This window comes from Eleutherodactylus coqui, chromosome 11 (assembly GCF_035609145.1).
Source record: "Eleutherodactylus coqui strain aEleCoq1 chromosome 11, aEleCoq1.hap1, whole genome shotgun sequence".
In the NCBI taxonomy this organism is placed as follows: domain Eukaryota; kingdom Metazoa; phylum Chordata; class Amphibia; order Anura; family Eleutherodactylidae; genus Eleutherodactylus; species Eleutherodactylus coqui.
This window is the reverse complement of record NC_089847.1, coordinates 79,560,911-79,583,579: the sequence shown is the minus strand read 5'-3', so window position 1 is coordinate 79,583,579 and position 22,669 is coordinate 79,560,911.

Below are 22,669 nucleotides of genomic sequence, written 5' to 3'. Positions count from 1 at the left end.
GTGGTTCCACCCTTAGCCTATAAAAAAAGGCTCTCAGAGGCTACTTGTGTGTAGAGGACCTATTTTTCCACTGGTATAGAGTTGTTGACCACTCACTAGACATGTCTCTACTATGCAATCAAAGAGCTTTTGCACAGATATCAGACTTTGAGAGGGGGCGCATTATTGAAATGTGAGAAGCTAGATAGTTGTATTGACAAAGTGCCCACCACCTTTTTGACTATCTTACCAGACTTCCAGGAGGTATTGAGATCTTCAGGTACGCTGCACCATACGCAGTATTGTGTGATGCATGTTTGTTCTGAAACCTTTCTATCATAGCAGTTAGTGCTGCAATTGCTTTTCTGTGGTATTGAACCAAACAGGGTTAAACGTTGCTCCCCATGTGTACCAATAGGCCTTGAGCATCCATGACCTTCTCAAATGTACACTGCTTATCCTCCCTAGCACCGGTTTTGGTAGGTGCTAATCACTGCATAGCTAAAATGTGATTGTTCTTAGCAAGAGAAACTAAGTAATCTTGTAGATATGATACCATTTTAATGGCTAGCAAAAATACATGATGTTATAGCAAGCTTTCAAATCTACTTAGGGTTCTTCCTCAGATTGCATGAAATAGATCAGAAGAGGCATATAATATATATATATACATACACACACACACACACACGGAAAGGCACAGAAATGGTGTGACTAATTTGCTCTTCCAAAAATAGCAGAACAGAATGAGTAGAGGAGTAAATACTTAATTAGTCCACTGATAAAGGATGTGAAAGTTTTATGGTCTCTAAATTGGTGTTAGGGGGTCACCAGGCCAGTGGAGCAGAGATAAAACGCTGGCCTGGTGACCCCCTAACACCAATTTAGAGACCATAAAACTTTATGCCTTTTCGTGTGTGTGTGTGTGTATGTATATGTGTATATATATATATATATATATATATCTCCTCAGATCTATTTTATTTTGCCTGAGGAAAAACCCTGAGTAGGTTCGAAAGTTTGCTATAACATCATGTATGTTTGTTAGCCTTTAATTATCATATCTACAAGATTACTTGGTTTCTCTTACTGAGCACAATCACATTTTGCTCTACTGGCTAACATATGTTGGTACTAAACTTTTTTTGTTTCTTCACTGCATAGTTGAACACCCCACAAGGCCTGACTTTTGGAGATATTGTAATGGCTAGACGACTGGGTCAGAATTTTTTACCTTGTCAAGATCACTCAGATTCTTACATGTGCACATTGTTCCTCCTTCCGCTAAGTCAACTTAAAGAACGGACTTCACTTTCTGCCTAATATATTCCACCCCTTGATAGATGGATGCCATTGTAACTAGATAATAATGTTATGGCTGATTATTGTACATTAAGGAAAAAAAAATAGATGGAAAGTAAAAAAAAAACCACAATATGACGTACAGTATGCAGTGTTCTTTAATTTAACAATATTAATTTGTTTCAGGTAGACAGCATCACAGTAAATGTAGTACAGGTAGATGGTAGCACACTACATAGTAGAACAGGAAGAGAACAGTGCAGTAATGGTCCTTTTACTTGAAACCATTCACTCCAGTAGATGAACACGGACCAATGAGATTGGCCTCCAGTAGATGAACACGGACCAATGAGATTGGCCTCCAGTAGATGAACACGGACCAATGAGATTGGCCTCCAGTAGATGAACACGGACCAATGAGATTGGCCTCCAGTAGATGAACACGGACCAATGAGATTGGCCTCCAGTAGATGAACACGGACCAATGAGATTGGCCTCCAGTAGATGAACACGGACCAATGAGATTGGCCTCCAGTAGATGAACACGGACCAATGAGATTGGCCTCCAGTAGATGAACACGGACCAATGAGATTGGCCTCCAGTAGATGAACACGGACCAATGAGATTGGCCTCCAGTAGATGAACACGGACCAATGAGATTGGCCTCCAGTAGATGAACACGGACCAATGAGATTGGCCTCCAGTAGATGAACACGGACCAATGAGATTGGTGCTGGTCTACTGGGCCTTTACTCAGGTTGATTTAGAATCTATCACGGGATGAATAAGCATTCTTACAATTGTTAAGCCATATAAAGCTGTCATTAATTAGCTGCACATCTCCCCACTTATAGAGATGTGAAGTTGACCATCAAGCATTTTTATGCTTACATAAACAAGCCGAATCAGCTGACGAATGAACGTTTGCAACAGCAGTCCAGAGTTAGGTCTATGGCATAGGCAATGGTCTGAAAGTGTCCTGTCAAATCTGCCTGTTACTATCTAGCAGTTACACTACCACTGTCTGCACCACGTTGGTTTGCAGCATTGTACCCTACACTCTTTGATTGACGTAACTACTTTGTTGCAAAAATGGCATCGGGAAGGGTATCATCTTTCCTTAAGGAGACACCTAGGAGGTAGAATTGTTTAACCCTTTAGTGAACAAGCCTGTTTGCACCTTAATGACCAGACCAAATTTTGGAAATCTGTAATCTGAAAACATGTCACTTACCTCCGTAAAGGTTTTGCATATCCAAGTAATACTGAAATTGTTTTTTCGCTGCATATTGTACTTCATTTAGGTGGTAAAAATAGACTGATAGAATTTGTGTATATTTATTAAAAGCGCCAAAATTGGAGAAATTTTGAAAAAATTATCTTTTTTTCACATTTTGCAATATTTCAAATATATGCAAACATACTGTACAAACTTTTGATGAGATATATATTTCCGTCTGTTTACTCTATTCTGGGCACACCTTGGAAGAACTTCAGTTTTTTTCTTAACCATTTAGAAAATTTAACATTGATTATTAACATTTTGAGAAACATTTTGTTTTCCTGCACCAAGCCAAGATTGCAAAGCCTTATAGGTGTCAGAATGATTGATACCCCCACAAATGACCCCATTTTTTTAAAAATACGCATTTGAATATATTCACTGAGGGGGGTCATGAGTATTTTGACCCCACAGTTTATTTTCTGGAATTAATGCAATTTAGAGGAGAAAAAATAAAATTTCATGTTTTTGCAAATATATCATTTAAAAAACAGGATTTTTTTTCTGTAGTTTATATGATAAGGATTTGCACCCAAAATGGATACAGCTGTATATCCTGTGTTCAGAAACATACCCATTGTGGCCCTAATTCTGTGTTTCTATGCATAATGTACCGTATATACCGGCGTATAAGGCGACGGGGCGTATAAGATGACCCCCCAACTTTCACCTTATACGCCGGGAATACAGCGGAGCAAAAAAAAAAATCATTACTCACCTCCCCCGGCGTTCTGCAGCGCTGCTGCAGGATGTCGCTCCCTCCTGGTCCCCGGCAGAGCATTGCTTCCTGGATGCAGGGCTTGAAATCCCCGCCTCCAGAAAACACGTGCCTTCAGCCAATCACAGCCATTCAATGATGTCATTGAATGGCTGTGATTGGCTGACGGCGTGTGTTAGCTAATCACAGTATTAGCTTTCTGGAGGCGGGGATTTCAAGCCCTGCGTCCAGAAAGCAATGCTCTGCCAGGGACCAGGAGGGAGCGACAGCCTGCAGCAGCGTCGCAGAACGCCGGAGTAGGTGAGTAGTGATTTTTTTTTTTGACACTTTCTTTTTTTTGTATTACCGGCGTATAAGACGACCCCCGACTTCAGAGCAGATTTTTCGGGGTTCAAAAGTCGTCTTATACGCCAGTATATACGGTAGCCCAAACCGAAAGGAGCAGCTGGTGGCTTTCAGAACAGAAATTTTGCTTGAAGTTGTTTCAGGCCCCATTGCCCACTTGTAGAGCCCTTATGCAGCCAAAACGATGGAGAACCCCCACAAATGACCCCATTTTGAAAACTAGACCTCTTAATGAATTCATCTAGGGGTGTATGGCATATTTTGACCCCACAGTTTTTCGAATTAATCTAAGCAAAGCAGAAGGAAAAAAATATGATTTTCATTTTTTTGGCAATTATGTCAATTTTAAAAACAGCACACATATGAATGAAGACTTACACCCCAAACTGAATGCTCCTGTTTATCCTGTGTTCAGAAACATACCCATTGTGGCCCTAATCTTATGTCCGTATGCACAGCGGCCCAAACCGAGAGGAGCCGCCGGTGGTTTTCAGAACAGACATTTTTTTAATTGAGTTTTCAACAGAATAAGTGATAAGTAAAAGTTAAAAAAGACAAACAGTGGTACAATTCTAGGTAACAGTATAGGTTGAAACCCTTCTATAGCGAGCAAAGTTAGTAATCTGGGTGTAAGATATAGATTGTCAAGAAAACACTCTGTCCTATTTTTAAGAGTCAGCATTAAGCTATCAATTTAGGAAAAAAACAGGAACTTTGGAGCCAAGCCATCCAATCTCATCTGAACCTTTCCTTTCTGTTAAAGCCACTAGAGTGCGTGCTCTCATGCCAACAGTTGCTGTTAACAGATTTGGTCATGTCAGAGATGGAAGACATTGAATTACTGCGCCAGCTTTGGGCAATATGTGATCTACATGCAATCAGAATGTGCAAGATCGGGGTGTGCAGAGTGACAGGGATTTGATCTGCGTCCAGATTTAATAGGGTAGAGCTGGCTCAGGAGAAAACTGGATGCCGCTGAAACTTGTTATGAGCTGAAAAACCTGACCCTAGAGACTGGAGACATACGGGCAGCCCCACCACAGATGCAGCAGTGATCTGTCTATCGCCCCGCATCTCCAGCAACAATTGAAGAAGCGAGGAGACAATTTGTTTAATAGTGTAGGAGTTAAATATCATCTATATAGTATCTTACGAGAATTTTCAAAGTGGTTAGCACATTTAGAGAGAGAGCTAATTATGAAGCCTGCCGTATACCATTGATTATATCAGAGTTTTGTATTTTTAGATCATTTCCCCAATTTTTGTGAATAATTTCCATAGTATTGGTTTGAGGCTGGTTTAAAAGCATAGCAAGTAGATAGACCTTTGTTGGAACCCTGTAGCAATGAGAGCCAAGCGTCCAGTTTAGAGGGCACGTGAATTCTTGTAGGAGGGGGGAATGATCTTAGTAGATGGGTGATTTGTAAGTGTTTGAAGAAATCTTATCTAGGAATACTAAATTTATAGGCTAGATCTGGTAATGCTAGAAGGTGCCCGTCCTCCCACAACTGACCGACATGAGTCAGACCCAGTTGCTGCCAGTTATAGAGAGAAAGATTCTTAATCACAACTTCAAGTGTAGTGATGTCCATTTTACGAAGTGGGAAAGTAATTAATTTTATCTTCATGGCCACAATGTTCCAAACATGAGTAGCCGCCAAGAGAGTTGCTGAGGTAAAGAGGAACTTAGAATTAAAAAAGAGTTAGGCCATATTTTAGGGGTTTATTGCTAAAGCTATGGTTTTCAATGGAGACCCATTCCTTTGAAAGATCATTAAACCATGAGAATCTGAGTTTATCTAATATGGTCACTATATAGTATTGGATGATGGAAGGAAACCCAAGACCACCATTCTTCTTGTGTACATTTCCCCAAAAAGGGCAGCCCAGCGGTCTTCGGATCTGGGCCCTAGCTGATCCTAGGAGCCACGCACCAGAACAGGATACATACACATGCCACATGACAAGGACTGTACAACAGGACACACAGCATACAGTAGCCAAAATACAACCACTAGTAACATGATAAGCTGAATATAGATAGCAGGTATTAGTTGACATTTTGTACAAGACATGGAAGCTAGCAGGCCACTTCACGGCTCCTGGTTATACTGCTAGTCCCTACACCAACCAGGAGTCCAGCAGAACCTGACACAGTTCACACAGCACGCTGCGACAGGACAGGACACAGATAGCAGGTCACACAGCAAGCTAACACAAAACTGACAGAATATAAACGTACAAACGGACATGAACCAGCAAGACACCGATCACACAGCAAGCTTGCAACAGACAAGGATTCATGACTGCTTACTCTGAACTCTAGACACAGACATATCCAAACAGTTCAAGACCAGCTTCAGACTGACCAGGAGCTGGGTTTATATGGGAGCCCAGACCCAGGAGATTGGCTAGCAGGAAGTACCACACCCAGCCAGCTCAATTATTAACCCTGAGAGTGCTGTGCTGCTGGAAGCACAGTAGTACAACATGTCTCAGCAGCACACATAACACTCTGTTTCTTTTTCCCTCCATGTAAAAGATAGAAGTGAGGATTGGATGTCTTTGAGATAGGAGATTGGTAGGCAAAAAGGGACGTTTCAAAGTAAGTATAAAATGTGGGGTAGAATTATCATTTTAATCACCAAGATTCCATCATTTTTTAAAATTCTGTTTTGATAGAAAAGAGAAGGGGTTTACAATTATGCTCAAAGAGTTCAGACCAGGGGGAAACGAAGTGTATGCATAAAGGCCCATTTAGACACAACGATTATCGCTCAAAATTGGCTCAAAAGCCGTCTTTTGAGCAATAATTGTTACGTCTAAACACGCGGCCATCATGCACTGTTCATTCATCGCTCCTTTCTAGCCAGCTAGAAATAAGCTATGAGCCTTATCAGTGCCTCATGCTGATATCTCAGCGGGCAGTGCTGATCGCATTCTTTCAGCTGGCATCCAGCGGGCAGTTCTCAGCGGGACACCAGCTGAAAGCACCGAGAACAATGCAATTGTTTGCATATTCAAAACAGCTGCATTGTTCTCCGAGATATCTCGCTCTGCCTGCATGACTCCTAAGTAGCTAATTAGCTACTTAGAGTTATGCAAAGATGATTTCTCAAAACTGTCATTCAAACTGTCGTGTGACTGATTTTTGAGCGATCATCGCTCCGTGTAAATGGGCCTTTAGTAGTAGAGGGACTCTGCAGTCCAGCAGAAATTGTGGGTTTTTTGCAAGATAAGAGACCACAGACTTTTTAACATCTATATTGAGGATTTGGGATTTTGAGTTGTTGATTTTGTAGTAAGAGGCAGCAGAGAACCTATCAATTTCAGAACAGACCTTTTTTTTGCTTAAAGGTGTTTGAGGCCCCATAGCCCACTTGTAAAGTCCTTTAGCGGCCAAAACAAAGGAAACTCCCCACAAATTACACCATTTTCAAAACGAGACCCATTATCGCATTCATCTAGAGGTGTACAGCGTATTTTTACCTTACAGTTTTTGAATGAATCTGAGCAAAGCAGAAAGAAAAAAATTACGAGTTTCATTTTTTTGGCAATTGTGTCATTTTAAAAACAATTGTTTTTTTCTGTAATATTATGTCCGTATGTACAACGGGCCTCAAACCGAAAGTAGGATTAAACTTCAACTGTGTTTTAACTTTTATGTAATCGAGATTATCCTTTGGATAGCGACGATCATGTAAGTGTGGCTGTCCTCTGTCCCCAGCACTTTTTTTGATTGCAATCGCATCACTAGCAATCCAAATCAGAATGTCGGCCGCGGTTGCTGGGTTACGATTGAGGGCATATGAAGAATGGGTGGCTCATAACTTGTGTGGGCCACTAGGGCTTCAATTTCAACTTTTCCATTATGTTTTCCTAGAGCACGTGTCAAACACAAGGCCCGCTGCCTCATGTTATGTGGCCCGCGGCGTGCCGACGCCGCTCACCACTGCAGCGATTACCAGCGGGGGTGCCGCAGCTCCCCGCTGGTAATCGCGCTATTACCGCTGTTCCTGGCGCACACTGATGTCAGTGTGCAGCCAGGATCCTCCTCCCCAGAGTCCCCTGCTCATCAGTTCCGCAGGAGAGGACTCAAGGAGAAAGCGTGCCCAGTGCACACACTGACGTCAGAGTGTGCACCGGGATCATCGTGAGCAGAGGGGGAGCAGCGCTGAATGCAAGGAGGAGGTAAGTATAAGGGTTAGGGGAGTTAATATTTCTGCTGGGGGGGTTAATATTGCTGCTGGGGGGGTTAATATTACTGCTGCGGGGGTTATTTTTAGTGCTGGAGGGGGGTTAATATTACTGCTGCTGGGAGGGTGGTTAACATTACTGCTGCTGGGGGGGGGGGGGTTAATATTACTGCTGCTGGGTAGGGTTAATATAACTGCTGCTGGGGGGGTTAATATTATTGCTGCTGGAGGGGGTTATTATAGGTGCTGGGGGGGTTAATATTGGTGCTGTGGGGGTTAATATTGGTGCTGGAGGGGGTTATTATTGGTTCTGGGGGTATATTATTACTGCTGCTGGGGGGCTGGTTAATATTACTGCTGCTGGGGGGGGGTTAATATTACTGCTGCTGGGGGGAGGGTTAATATTACTGCTGCTGGGGGGGGGGTTAATACTACTGCTGCTGGGGATGATGTTGCTAAGGGGTTATTACTAGTGAGGGGGTATATATTACTGTTGGGGTCACTATTACTACTGGGGCCACTGTGGGGGTCGCTATTACTACTGGAGCCACTGTGGGGTACTTTGTTACTAATGGAGCCACTGTGGGGCTCGCTATTACTACTGGGGCCACTGTGGGGCTCTCTTTTACTACTGGGGCCACTGTGGGGGCCAATATTCTTACTGGGGCCACTATAGGGGTCACTATTAGGGCTCGTTCACATGGGTGTAATCGTATTTGCACGATCGAAAATCACTTATGCCTGCATATTTGGGCATGCAAAAAACAATGCAGATGGGCCCCCTGAGATGGTGCGCAAATATGCAGTGAATACATAGATTTCCTGCGCATTCACCACATATTTGCGTGGCCCATTCACTTCAGTGGCCGATTGTGGTGCGTAGTACGCAAGAAAATAGGCCATGCTGTATGAAAATATACATCATGTGAATGAACTCATTGAAATCAGTGGCTTCTATTCACTGCATATTATGTACGCAAATACGCTTGTGTGAACAAGCCCTTACTATACTGTCTTACAATTGGCCCTTTGAAGTTCACCATAAGCCTGATTTGGCCCTCAGTGAAAATGAGTTTGACACCCCTGTCCTAGAGTCTTTCCCTAACATCTACAGGAAACCCTGTCACCTGCACCGTGAGGATTACTTCCACAAGGATGCATGCCCATGTCACTATGCTTTCCCCATCTCCTGCATTATTCCTTCCTACAGTTAGGTGAAATCCAGGACAAGGAAAATATATTACAACACATTACATTCCCCTAAAATTAATTTGGATAACTGTTCAGAAAAGTGTGCCTTGTTGTGGAATACTTTCCCTGTTTGTCCATATGTACATATCTGCATATTATCCTTCAGATCTATATAATGACAACAGGTGGCCCCTATTATTTGACAAATTCCACCCAGCTGTAAAGTAATCTAGCACCATTATGTATTGGTTAGTAACAGCTGTAATGTAATCTAGCACCATTATGTATTGGTTAGTAACAGCAATCAATCAATCAAGCTTGAATTGCATTAGTTTGATTAACCAGCCCCAATACTGTGAAAATTTGATAATCTAGACAGTCTGTAGCTTTCATTAACTAATCCTCCATTCATAGTATGAGTGGGCAAATAAACAATCCTGTTAGCCATGCTCATAGACACTACCTGAGGCTTACCATTAGGCCTTGGCCAACTATCACAGCTCTCTTGAAGAGTGTATGTTCAGGATTTCCTGCTTATGACAGACTATTATGCGGTAATACAAAAGTGGCTACTACGATGTTATCTTGTCCCACACATTGATAATATGCATGATATACTAAAGTCTTCATATTTCCTGCCCTCAGTGAGTGTCCTTTATACATACATCACACCCAGTCCCTTTCACCCATCTTTCTTTGCGTTGTACAAGACATAGTAATAGGAAGACAATCCTCATTCTTCTGCTGTACATAGACTAGTCAGCCTCCAGAGTGACTAGAGTATGGCTAAAGATCTATCTCTTCCACCTGAGCAGATCCTCCAGCTTCAGTCGTGCATTGAGTGACCAGCTTACAGAAGTGTGGCCACAGCAGAGTGGTCGTCTCATTGTCCGTGGCCCCCTGCCATTGCCTGGTTGGCAGGGTCCAAGGTCTCCTGCCTAACTGGGTTAGCTCTTGGGACTTGAATGGTCAGCTTGCAGAGGTTATCATAGTACAATTTACACTACCATTAGTGAAGTAACTCCTGATATAAACCACTCACATGGGAAGTGAGATCCTCATGCTGGGAATGGAGAAAGTATAGGCCTGTTACAGGGGCCCTATCAAAACCTAACTTATTCTTATGATTTAGGCGTGGGTCTGACTGAGTAGAGGGACTTATAAAATGTGTACCTCTGTTATTTTGTATAACTTCTGGTACAAAATAAATAAAAATGACTTCATTCAACAATTTCTTAACCGTAGTCTTAGCATTGGCATTTTTATTTTATTTTACAAGCCACGCCTCTAGCTAACGAGAGAACTGATCTATGCAAAACAACACAAACTCCAAGTGGTGATCAAGATTCATCCTTGAACCGAAACACGTCCTCTGTCTGGGACTCTATGTTTATTTATTAAAGGCTCTTTTTTCACGGGACAGCGATACCTCATTTTTGCCTACTTGAATTTACCTTCACAAGCACTGATGTGGACTGCCCAGCATGACTGTCACCTGTGGATTTAACCTATAAAGGATGTACTATGTGGAGCTAGGTGGTGAGCTTTCCTTTTCTTTATTTTTTTTAAACTCCAAAACACCTTCCTTCGGTAGCTGTATGCAGTCAATTTGCAGTCGCTAAGTGTGATTGTTCTCAGTGAGAGAAACCAAGTAATCTTGTAGATATGATACCTTTTAATGGCTAACAAAAATACATGATGTTACAGCAAGCTTTCGGATCTTCTATTGATCCTACCTCAGGCTAAAATTTTGATTTTAGCCTGAGGAAGGATCAATAGAAGATCCGAAAGCTTGCTGTAACAAAATGTATTTTTGTTAGCCATTAAAAGGTATCATATCTACAAGATTACTTGGTTTCTCTCACAGAGAACAATCACACTTTGCTCTACTGGCTAAGACGGTAGAAAACCTTTTTTAATTTTGCTGTTGCTTAAACAGATGTAAATGGAGGAGATACTTTGACCAATTGGCCTGGATTGTGATTGGCACATACCATGCATCTCTGCACAAACTGGGTCACAGCAGTGTTGAACCCTGGAGCAACCCAAGCAGAATTCACTATACCACACATGACCTTCTTGGATTGATGGGTTTACTCATGGCTTAGGTGTGACATAATGGAGGAGAGTGTACAGGGGAGACACAGGTGTTTACATATTCTCTTCTTATCAGATTCCACTCCTCCTTTTTATCACTGAAAATGGGACAATAAAGAGACATACAAATCTGATTCAATTGCAACCATAGGGTTGCCTAATATATCCAGTGGGAGTAAGGCTGCTGCATCTGCCCTTCAATTCCCTAGAGCCTCGGGAGTTACTACTTTGGTGCGAGCCTGAACCTTGATAATAAGACTCCTGTTTGGGAAAAACTAAAACCTTGTATAACAAAGATCCTGCTTCTGCCCACTGGTTTACCTGATGATCCAACAAAATTCCTATTTCACCACAAGGGTGTGAAATCACATATGATTCCAAATGCGTACCTCGAGGCGGTGCAGACATTAACAATCTTACCTTCCTCCAGTCCATATACTTTAGCAAGCGCCATCAACTCCAGTCTCTGGAGTAGAGTTCCAGGAAGAGAGTGTTTTTTCTACAATTACCTCATTGTTGCATAGCCTATTTTTCTTGCCCATTTTCACAGTACCTGGAGCCATCTAATAAAAACTCAAAATCTACATTAGCACTTGGAGTTTAAACAACATTTTCAAGACCACTAGTTTCACTTCCATTAATTCCAGGCAATCATGAATTTCATGGTCTGTCCCTGCTGCCCCTACCACCTTTCCAAATTCAGCAGAAGTAATGAAGTTGTTGCTTGAATTATTGTAATGTGAGGGTGCTAGCAGGGTGGTCCTATATTTAGTAAGTCTGGAAGCTGAAGGATTTTCAAATTGCACTCAATGCAGAATTTCCATGATCTCATGAGAGACCATGACAGTAAGAGGGCCCATAACTCCTCTGGTACCTGCACAAATAGTATGAAGAATTGTCATTACAATCTGCAACCATAAGAACTGCACAAATTTATTAAGGGCCGAATAACATTTGGAGTATATTCAATTACTGATTGTATTACTGTAAGCATGTCTGCTCCTAATATGTCAGCTGGGCAGGTTTCTGACATCAAAAATTTTAAATGTGACACACTTTAAGTAAATCCTTGTAACTAATGTGAATTCTGTTTATAATGTACTTATCAGGCTTGTCAAGTACATAATTATCTTATTTTAGTATCAAACTTCAATAGTATTCAAATATGTAGAAACCAATATTTTAATACACCATATTCTTATAGTGTATTTATCAAGAACGTATAGACACATTTTTTATCTTTACTAGACTGCTCCATATTGAGCAGGGGCCATTACATACTGCTCTTCCCTCCCTTTCCCTTCATCATCTTTCTGTTTAACCAAATCTTTTACATTTCAACTCAAGTGCTTCCACAGTACAAATCTCATTATATGTAAAACATATTCACAGGCACATGACACACACATTCACAAAAATAACAGATTCACATTGAACCAACAAGTATTACATCCTCATTTCCTTGTGCAGTAAAAAGTTTCAATTCCCATTTTTTATATATGGACAACTTTTAAATTTACTGTACATAAATATCCCTTCAATTTACTTTCCTTGTAACCTTCATCATATACTTGCAGAGACACTTTAATTCACTATCTTTTCTTAGACATGCTTATTTCTCCCTCAGATTCATTGTACACAATAATCTCCTGAGTATGTTTTTTTACATTTTTATGCTTACATTGTAAAGGAGTATATTTAGACTGGTTAACACTCATTCTTCCCCCCTTAGTTATGACTGTGATAGAGACAAAGAGTAGGGTGTGTTTATAAAAAATAAGGTAAGAGGGTTAACAGTGATAGAGGGTTCAGAGAGAATACATATACAACAACCATACACATTGTAAGGATAGAATGCTATTGGAAATAACCCAAAACAACAGATGCTCCAGATTATTATATTGGTATTTAAGCATTAGAATACCACAATTAACGTAAAACACTACACAGTTCTATTTAGCTTAACCCCTTAGTGACGAAGCCTGTTTGCGCCTTAGTGACGGAGTCAAATTTTGGAAATCTGACATGCGTCGTTCAACATGGCATAACTCCGTAAAGGCTTTACATATCCCAGTGATTCTGACATTGTTTTTTCGCCACATGTTGTACTTCATTTAGATTGTAAAAAGAGACCGATATAATTTGTGTATATTTATTAAAAGTACCAATATTGAAAAAATTTTGAAAAAATTGTCATTTTTTCACATTTTCAACCGTAATATCTCAAATATGTCCAAACATACTGTACAAATTTTTGATAAGATATGTATTTCCATCTGTTTACTTTATTCTGAATGCACACTTGAAAAACTTTTGTGTTTTTTTTAACCATTTAGAGGACGTACAAATTTAACATTACTTTTCAGCATTTTGAGGAGCACTTTGTTTTCCTGCACCAAGCCAAGTTTGCAGAGGCTCATAAGTGTCAGAATAATAGATACACCTACAAATGACCCCATTTTAAAAACTACACCCCTTAGTGTATTCACTGAGGGGTGTCATGAGTATTTTGACCCCACCAGTTCTTTTCAGGAATTAGTTCAATTTAGGGGACAAAAAATAAAATTTCATATTTTTGCAAATGTCATTTTAAAGACATATTTTTTTCCTATAGAGCCCATGAAAATGAGGATTTACACACCAAAATGGATACCCCCGTTTCTCCCGTGTTCAGAAACATACCCATCGTGGCCCTAATCTTATGTCTGGATGCATAACGGGAGCCAAAATGAAAGGAGTAGTCGGTGTCTTTCAGAACATAAATTTTGCTTGAAGGCGTTTTAGGCCCCATAGCACTTTTGTAGAGCTCTTGAGTGGCCAAAACCAAAGAGAACCCCCACAAGTGACCCCATTTTGAAAACTAGACCCCTTAACGAATTTATCTAGGGGTGTACTGACCATTTTGACCCCACAGTTTTTGAATGAATTCAAGCCAAGCAAAAGGAAAAAATTGTGATTTTCATTTTTTTGTCAATTCTGTCATTTTAAAAACTGCTTTTTTTGTACAGCACACGCATGAATGAAGCCTTTCATCCCAAAATGGATACCCCTGTTTCTCCCGTGTTCAGAGACATACCCATTGTGGCCCTAATCTTATGTCTGGATGCACAATGGGGCCCAAAACGAAAGGAGTAGTCGGTGGCTTAAGAACATAGATTTTCCTTGAAGGAGTTTTAGGCCCATAGCACTTTTGTAGAGCTCTTGAGCGGCCAAAATCAAAGAGAACCCCCACAAGTGACCCCATTTTGAAAACTAGACCCCTTAATGAATTTATCTAGGGGTGTACTGCCCATTTTGAGCCCACAGTTTTTGAATGAATTGAAGCAAAGCAAAAGGAACAAATTGTGATTTTCGTTTTTTTGGCAATTCTGTCGTTTTAAAAACTGCTTTTTTGGTACAGCACACACATGAATGAAGACTTGCACCCCAAAGTGGATACCCCTGTTTGTCCCGTGTTCAGAGACATACCCATTGTGGCCCTAATCTTTTGTCTGGATGCACAACGGGGCCCAAAATGAAAGGAGTAGTCGGTGGCTTTCAGAACAGAAATTTAGCATGAAGGGGATTTAGACCCCATTGCACACTTGTAGAGCCCTTGAGCGGCCAAAACGACAGAGAACCCCCACAAATGATCCCATTTTGAAAACTAGACCCCCTAACGAATTTATCTAGGGGTGTACTGTGTATTTTTACCCTACAATTTTTGAATAAATCTAAGCAAAGCAGTAGGAAAAAAATTACAATTTTCATTTTTTTGGCAGTTGTATCAATTTTAAAACTGTTTTTTTTGTACAGCACACATAGGAATGAAGACTTTCACCCCAAAATGGATACCCCTGTTTGTCCCGTGTTCAGAACCATACCCCTTGTGGCCCTAATCTACTTAAAGGACGCATGGCTAGGCCTATAATGGAAGGAGCACCCGTTGGATTTTAGGTTACAACGGAATAAATTCCAGGCCCCATTGCCCACTTATAGAGTCATTGAGCGTCCAAAACTATAAAGACCCCCACAAATATCCCCATTTTAAAAACTAGACGACTTAACGAATTCATCTAGGGGTGTACTGCGTATTTTGACCACACAGTATTTGAATAAATTTCAGCAAAGCAGAAGAAAAAATTACAATTTTCATTTTTTTGGCAATTTTGTCAATTTAAAAACTTTTTTTTTTGTACAGTTTACATAGGAATGAAGACGTTCACCCCAAAATGGATACCCCCGTTTGTCCCGTGTTCAAAAACATACCCATTGTGGCCCTAATCTACTTACAGGAAACATGGCAATGCCTGTAATGGAGGGAACACCCGTTGGATTGCAGGGCATAACTGAATAAATTCCAGGCCCCATTGCTCATTTGTACGGAATAAAAATTGACTCCCTAAAATCCCCCCCCCCCCCTCCACGCCCTTTTCGGCGTTCCCCAAATCTTAGGTAAAAGTAATAATGTGAACTGTGTAGTATTTCCAAAGACGGGTAATTATGGAGGCTGGTTGGGATGGGCACATGGGGCAATAAAACCGGGTATCCCCCCTCCTCTCATGCTTTTTGGGAGTCATTTTTTGACCTCAGTGGCGGGGATGGGGTGTAAAAAGTGGCGCTCTGTGAGTCTCCGTAAGCTTGATGAGGTGCGGCGGTCTCACACAGAAGGCGCTCAACAAGCTGCTCCTGGAACTGCAGGAAGGCGAACGTTCCCGGGGCTTCTTGTAAATTGCGTATTACAGGTAGCGGTCTGAATAACGCCGGGCTCAGGCAGCCGTAGGTGGAATCTGCTTGCGGAGGCCCGCAGCGGATCCCAGCTGTGAGCCCGGCTGTGACCCTGCGTACGGCCGCGTAATGTACTGCGCATAACTGCGTACTTACACGGGCGGTCATGCGCAGTACACTTTTTTTTTGTTTGTATTTCCCGCACCGTCGCTTAGCGATGACGCGGGTACCCGCAGCCCGTATACAACGTAGTTGCGTATGGGCTGCGGGTATATCCATGACCATGGAGCACAATGGGCTCTATGTTGCGGATATCCGTGGTAAAGTAGAACCTGCTGCGTTCTCTTTTCTGCGAGTGGATTACGCAATTCCAACCCGCTAATGTGAGCGAAATTGTGTAATCCAATGCGATTGATCTGCGTATTACCGCTAATCAAACGCATGCGGAATCCGTAATTCCTATCCGGTCATGTGAGACCGGCCAAAGGTAGATCGCTACCATTTTTTCACATGACCGGGGACCGCTCAACGAGGCCACCAGTCACTGCTCCAGGCTCTCGGTGACCGTTGGTCGCCGAGAGCAAGGAGATATTAAGTTTCCTGTGCTCCCCGACTCCTGCACATGTGTCCGGTGTTTTGCCAGCGGTCGCATGCGCAGAATACGGGAAAGTTCACGGAAGAAGATTGCGTCGGGGTGCAAATATGGAGGCCTCCGGTAAAAAGTTTTATCTCCTCTCACCGATCGCAGTGAAGGGAGATGAAGCTTCACCTTTTTTTAACTTTTACGTGATCGCCATTATTCTTTGGATAACGGCGAACACGTGATCAGGAACCGCTCACCACAGCCCCCCGTGAAATCTCCGGGCTCTCGGCTAAGTTTTGTAGCCAGGAGCAGGGAGATTTTAAAAAACCACGGCTTTTGCGCATGCGCCTGCCACATTGGTGACGGGCGCGTGCGCAGAAGCTGGGTTGAGGTCCGCGGATAAATCCGCAGGCCTTAGGTACGTCATTTCATCCTCCCTCACGGATATGATCCGTGGGGGGAGATGAAACGCAAGCTTTTTTTAACTTTTTAAAACTTTTTTTTTACTTTTTGCACTTTTTTTTTTTTTTTACCTTTTACCCCTTTTTTTATTTTTATTTTTTTACTTTTTGCACTTTTTTTTTTACTTTACATGATCACTGTCATCCATTGGATGACAGTGATCATGTCCCTGGTGACATCCCTCTGCTCTTGGCTACACATGGTAGCCAGGAGCAGAGCAATTTTGAATTTCCCGGGACTCGAGCCCCTCTGTGCACGCGCCCGATGTCAATCATCGGGCGCGCATGCGCAGACGGGGATTTCGGGTCCCGGGACATCGCAGAGGACCGGGGGTGAGTATCTTCACCTCCCCTCATGGATCCGATCCATGAGGGGAGGTGAAACTTTACTTTTGTTTTACTTTTTAAACTTTTTCGCGATCACCGCTATCGCAATGGATAGCGGTGATCGCGGGCCCGGGGACCGCTCACAGTGGTCCCCGGTAACACCTCCTGGTTCCCGGCTACCTTCAGGAGATTTTAAATTTGCCGGGGACACCCGGGCTTCTGCGCATGCGCGTGATGTCATCGTCAGGCGCGCATGCGCAGAAGGCCGCCGGCGGGTCCGGGAGGACCAGATCTTCGGGGGACACCGCCAACAAGCCGTGTGAGTATTTTCAGCTGCCGTGATGGATCCGATCCATCATAGCAGCTGAATTACTACTTTTTTACACTGTTTTATTTACTTTTTTGCGATCGGCGCTATTCATTTTATAGCGCCGATCGCAATGCCGGGGGGGACTGCCCGCATCCTGGGATGACAGCTCCATGCTGTCGGCTACCTGCGGGCACCGACAGCATGGAGCTGTCACGTCCTCAGGCCAGTGGGCATTAATCCAAAGAGGATGCATAAAACTACGTCCTCTAGGATTAAGGCCCACTTTCTGAGGACGTAGTTTCCCGATGGGGCCGTCGTTAAGGGGTTAAGCAAACAGTGCGATTTTTGGTTTTCCCAATGAGACTCACACATTACACATGTTTTACATGGCTCTGAGGTCGACAACGCCTCTCTTCGGGATTTGCCTTTTTTTTGCATAGGAATCTGAGTGCCAGGGGAGTACACTGAAAAAGTGCTAACTCTTAACTATACAGTTGCCTTTTTTCAACACTGCTGCATCTGCATAAGATATTAAAGAGGACACAGAAACGATATAGCAAAAATAACACTGCAATGACAATGACAGTTATACACACACATATGACTGCTTTATTAGAGTCATTCCAAGTTATCAAACCGCCAATGTTAGTGCAAACCAATATTTGCTATTGGGGTCAAAATTCTTAGTTTGTTAGAGGTAAGCTGAGCTCAGGAGACTAACATTAAATTACACAGCATGGGATGTGATCCAAAGTAATCTGTTTATTGATTGACAGACTGCAGCCTTTCTAGAAGCATATGATCTAATTACATTAATTCAAATCTATTATAATTCTTTTATTACCATTGGTCAAAGAAACATAAATATATAAGATAAGGAATTTAACATCTAAAATGCCAACCAAACACACGTAAGGGCAGAGTTGAACATACATGATTAACTTCTTGAAACATTCTCTCTAAACAATAAGTTGTTTAGAGAGAATGTTTGGGAACATATGTGAACAGTTAGGAAAAGGTCAGTTTGACCTTCCAGCCAGTCTAGATGCCACAGTAGCTATGTTCTGAAACAAAAGCCTTAGCGATTCCCTCAAGGCTTATTAAACAACCACTCAATATCCATAAATCCTCCAGAAAGAGGACAAGTGAATACAGTTGAAAGAGACACAGAAGATGGCTACGCATAAGATAGGAAATGGAGTCATATCCATTTCACTAACAGTTCCCCCTTTTGCGGCTGTTTCATTATGCTAACCAGCTCCTCTTCCATACTGTTAACAACATGACCTCTTCCCTCATCCCAAAAACTTGAGCTAGCCACTAGGGAATGTGTTGCCTTACCTAACCAGGAAGATGGAGATTCCTAGGAACCATTCATGGTCATCTGATTTGTTAGGGAAATTCAATCATTCCGTCAATATGCTGTGAGACTCCAAATTAGAGGTGGTTATGGTGGCCGCCATGAGAAAGCAATGGACACAGACATCATGACCATGTCTAAAAACAATCTTCCTTTATTACAAAACATCTTCCTTTATATACTATTTTAAAGGAGAGTGGTCTATTGTCAATATGTGTACATTTCAATCAGTCATATGCTTTTTACATAGCTAGCAGTTAAACATTAAGGCATAGTCTTTACTGGACACTATTGCACACTGACCTTTTAACAGATAAGTAGGGATGAGCGAGTATACTCGCTAAGGCACTACTCGCTCGAGTAATGTGCCTTAGCCGAGTATCTCCCTGCTCGTCCCTGAAGATTCGGGAGCCGCCGCAGCTGACAGGTGAGTTGCGGCGGGGAGCAGGGGAGAGCGGGCGGGAGAGAGGGAGAGAGAGATCTCCCCTCCGTTCCTCCCGGCTCTCCCCCGCAGCTCCCCGCCCCGCGCCAGCCCCCGAATCTTTCGGGACGAGCGGGGAGATACTCGGCTAAGGCACATTACTCGAGCGAGTAGTGCCTTAGCGAGTATACTCGCTCATCCCTACAGATAAGTAAGAATGTAAGTTATATCTACTTTTGCTGAGTACTATTTTATATTTCTATTCCTGTAACAATGCAATCTTGCTGTGCAAACAACATATGAATGTACAAGAGTATATCAAAGATGTTCATAGGAGACAGGATGAAATATATATGTATAAGTTTTAGGCCCATATCCTTCACAAGCGTATATCAAAGATGTTCATAGGAGAAAGGATGAAATATATATGTATATGCTTAGGCCCATAGCCTTCACAATCCGCCATTTGAAACAGTACATCTTGAAAAGAGCCTTTGTAGTGGTACTATCAAGGGTTCTAAGCCACCCCTGCCTATCTTTCTTTATTGTCTTCTTTCCCAGATCCCCACTGTTGTTGCTGTTTTTTGTATGACTGTTTCAACAATATCATAGAGGGAGCGATTCCAGATAATTTTGCTTGTCTCCGTATTCCACAGAATATCCAGAAATTGCAAACACTTAAAAGAATGAACAAAAGAAACAGTATTAGTAATGGGTGAAACATAAAATCCATCATCTTTTCTGCAGTAGGTGACCAGCCAGTAAAAATATCATACCAGTGATACTCTGTGTCTACCTGGATCTTAGTACCTATGCTGACCAACTTATCTTCTACCCATACAGTTTGTTTTTCTAATTCCATAAGGGAGAGGTTAGTAACATCCAAATGCTTTTGAAGGTGTTCAGTGTCTTTCATTAGTCTTACAATTCTACCCAAGGATATAGTCAGATTTGACATAGGGATAGCATCTGGGTGCCAGTAGTACCTTAATGCAGCTTCAGCATCTGACAAAAGGGTGTAAGTTTCTGTAAACCAATGTATCACCTATATGTTTTGTAAACATCCAGAAATTGGAGTGGTGAGATTATACATACTGGTGGTGTTAGTTTGGTTAGTAACAAAGCATATATAGATGGCCAACTTCTATCAGCATATGGAAAGAAGCAGGTAGCACCATCCAATCACATATGCTGACTGAAGGCTGCAGGAAACATGGCTCATATGCGGCTGTACTCCATCCGCATACTAGGCCATCCAGTGTTTCTTCACAGTTTTCTATGTCATGGGTTTTCTTTTCACTATCAGTCATAGTACCTGTGAACTTCGGCAACCAATATTGGAAAGCATATAGAGGCGGTCCAAACACCACAGGTAGTACTACAAACTTACACATCAGGCTTGTGTCCTTTACCTCATAAAAAGTCATTTTTCCAGTGCAATACTCATGAGAGCATTCTACACTATCAGCCCTGGGCTGTATCTAAGATGCTACTGGAATTACATTATTGAGAATATTTCTCCACAATTTTTCATTATTTGTCATCAAATCTGATTGTGCTTTGTCCTTCTCATGTAGTATATACATATTTTACAGATTACATTGTGTGTATTTTATAAAATCACTTACATTTGCAAATAAATTATATTGTAATGCAAAGCTCAAATTAAAAAGAGTTAATACATCTTTATCATAACCGAGCTTAAGGTGTTGGGGAAGGAACAAGGAAGGCATCCATTGTGCCTGAACATTTACCAATTTAGAAACATCCTGTCCTACCCCAGCTATTTTATTCTTCATCAAGTTCACTGAGGCAAGGATAGTCCAAGGGACCACAAAAGTACAATTCACTGATTGGACTATCTAACTAAAATCTAGCTTTTATTAATTATTATAAAATCAAAGTAAGAAACGAACAAACATATATTCCGGACTATTCATTAAGATAATTGTGGATTTTACATGAATAACCCAAAAGTTGCTGGTATTCTCAATATGTCAGATATGTTAGAGGTTTATTACATAAGTCACTGATAGATATAGAGAAAAGGTGACCAACACAGATATGTAATGGTTCGCAGTTCACTTAGCTAATTGGCTCAAGGTATCATCATCTTGGTTGTAGATGAAGAAAATGCGATCAACAGAGGCATGTATTGATTCACAGTTTACTTAGCCGATTAGTCAAGGATATATATCAAGAAAAGATGCTTTTACACACTAGTTGATAACTCAAATCTATTATCCCAATGCGTTTCGCTCGAGGAAGAGCTCATCAGGGGCACGGATAACCTCCAATAGCAAATCATCAAGAGAATGTAATAGCGACTAAATTGTCTGAGCAAAAGCCAGCTTGGCTCCTTTTATAGGAGTCTGCTTAAACCGCCTCTTAGAGGTGTGAGGAACCATTATCCAATCATAGAGAAGCATAGGTGGGTCGCTTACGCACAACTACTTTCTGTATCATGGCAAGTACTTTCACCAGCTCAGGGGCATAGCGATGGGGACTCCGTGTGCCCCATCGTATGCTAACCGGTTCCTGGGCTGGAGGGAGGAACACTATGTTTTTTCTGAAGATAATCTGGCTTGTACAAAAAATATCGCGTTATGGGCCCGCTTTATTGACAATATTTTCGTCCTTTGGACTGGGGATCAGGAGTCACTTATTGGTTTTGTGAGCAAATTAAACATCAATGACCTGAATCTTAAATTGACCTTCGAATGCGATCAAACCTCAGCAATGTTTCTAGACCTTAAAATCATCAAGCAACCGAATGGCTCCTTATCAACCACGGTTTTCAGAAAAAAGACGACCACAAATTCCTTTCTGACCTGAGAAAGTCATCACCTATATTCCCCACGAAACGGAATCCCTAAAGGCCAGTTCTTAAGGGTCCGCAGGAATTGCTCTTTTGAAGAATTTACTAAAGAGAGTGCTATACTATCAACAAGATTCCGTAAAAGGGGGTACCCTGAGTACCTAGTCCAGGAAGCTCATGCCTTTGCTGCAGGGCAGGATAGATCTGCATTATTACAAGTCAAAAAGAAAAAAACAATCTGACACAATCCGCATAATAGGTACCTTCGACACAGGGGCATCAGAAATGCGCACTATGTTAAACCGATTTTGGGACATCGTCCGAGACGATGAAGACATAAAAGATTTACTACCAACCTTTCCAGCTATCTCATTTAGGCGAGGCAGAAGCCTACGTGATAGGTTAGTTAAAAGTCACCTTACCCCTATGATCTCGAATCCTACATGGCTTGGCAGACACAAATTCACCGATACATTTCCCTGTTCTACTTGTGCAGTGTGTCCGTATATACTGAAAAGTTCAACATTCACAAGTGTATCTACATCAATCACCTATTCAAATCGTGAATATA